Here is a 2,248-nt window from a genome sequence, read left to right on the forward strand (position 1 = left end):
CATGCCAACTAGTGGCATCACAAATGGGTACCACTCTTGCCTCATATCTCCCCTAACCAATCTCCATGCAATGTTTATCGATTCAGAATTAGGGCCATAAAATTGTACTAAGATCATCTCTTGAATCCCATGAAAGCTAACACCTTAGTGATCCAGTCAACACTTTTTGATGCCATTAGTAAACCATGCAAATGACATTCTATTTTTAGTGAATGAAATTTGTTCTTGCAAGCTGCATAGCCAAGTGAAGGAACCACCAGCCAATGTGTAATAGCATCCAAATAATGATGTACATGATATCGGATCTTTCAACCCCCAAGATATAGTAGTGTCCACTTCTATGCTTGTAGTAGACCCATCATACGAAAGCATGGCCACATTTATTTTTCACATGTAAAGTGTTTCTTATTGTGCAATGATCCAACACTTTAATGCAGACATATGTTTGAACCTTACTAATGCAAAAGCATAATATAATAAGTCAGACCTATAAAAAAACCCAGTGTGCTAACTTTTTCAAAACCGCTACATTTGCATAAATTCGGCATGCAACCTAATATCAAACAAACAAATTTTGTGTGTAACTTAATTAATCTATATCAAAATGCTTTCAAAAATAATCCAAATCAATTAATCAAACTTCATTTGGTCAACCCAAGGCTGCAATGATATTCACGTCATGCATATAGTGGCATAGGCTTTGAATTGCTTTGAAAATGCTCCCTCTAATTCCTCACACACAAACTATTTATGCAATCTAAGTGAACCCTTGTTGCAGGGATACTCCAAAGCACAATAAGATTACATGCCTCATTTAAGTCAACACATGCCCACTACAAAATTTTCAGTGCCATGTTGCCCTCCAAAATTAAAAAATAGCAATGTTTGGCAATGCATTCATGGCATCACAAGCATCTCTTTCCCCTTGATTCGATACACACAAAATCCAATTCAGTGTTACACATGCATATCCAACACACCATTTAAGAAAACCCTTCTAGGAACACTCCAAAGTGCAAACAATACACATGGAAGCCATGCATCAAAACTAGCACATGCCCTAATCGTCATCTAAGCAAACCCTTGCAAGGATGCTCCAAAGCACAAGTAGAATCGAGACAGAAAATTCTCCTGAACATAAAGCAATCCAATTAATGTCTCTTCATTTGATCAAGCCATAGTTGCAATAAGATTCACAATGTACATGCAATGGTGTAGGCCTCAAATTGCTTTGCGAATAAGTTAATGCAACCAAACACCTCCCTCACACTCCCATGTGCCATTCAAGCAAACCCTTGTGGGAAAGCATATGAGACATAGGCTTAACAAAAATTAACAAAAAAATGCACCAACATACAAACATGCTCTCTCCTATTCTACACACACACAAAAATTTCTTTTAAAGCAAAAAAACGTGATTATATTAATATAAAAAACCCTTCGTACATCATATGAGTTATCCTTCTTATAGTTCAACTAGGTCCTCACTTGTAAGTACAAGCAAAAAACCAGAGAACAGCTAGTCACTAAGTGATAACAGCATGTAATAGATCAGTGTATCATTTCAGGTCCTCCTATATATGCATGAGGGGATCTAAAACGAGAAACTCTAGGTAGCATCATCAGAAGCATATGAACCTTGAGCATTGGTGGCAGAAGAGCAGCACACACAAATTTCTTGAGTAGTTCCCTTGGGACACACAAATTTCTTATGCCAAACTTAGCAAACCTAGTAGGAATGCGCACAAGAATCATAGGTGCTTTGCTTTAAACAAATAAACACACCCACATATGTTTTAAAAACCATCACAAAATTTTCAATGCCATATTACTTACTCAAATTATAGCAGCAATAACTTGCAAAATTTTCATAAACTTCTTATGCCATTTGAGCAAACCCTCACAAGGATACTGTAAAGCACAAGCAGTGTATCACTAACTTAAATAATCGCAGCGATGCCTTGCAATAATTTTAAAAAGTTCTTATGCCATCTGACCAAGCCCTCGTAGTGGGGATACCCCAAAGCACAAGTAGCATACATGTATCTTTCTAAACAAATGAACATACATATTTTTTAAATGCGACTATATGTCTAGAAACATGTTGATGGTATCACAATAAAAATTTTCCCTATGCTTGAGTGCATGAACAAATCTAACTTAACATTCCAATGCATATGTTCCCTAACAGTGACACCTCACAATATTTTCAAAAAATTATTATGCCATTTGAGCAAACCCTCGCAGG

This window comes from Dipteris shenzhenensis, chromosome 26 (genome assembly GCF_047967505.1).
Source record: "Dipteris shenzhenensis isolate YYH24624 ecotype China chromosome 26, Dip_SZ_1.0, whole genome shotgun sequence".
In the NCBI taxonomy this organism is placed as follows: domain Eukaryota; kingdom Viridiplantae; phylum Streptophyta; class Polypodiopsida; order Gleicheniales; family Dipteridaceae; genus Dipteris; species Dipteris shenzhenensis.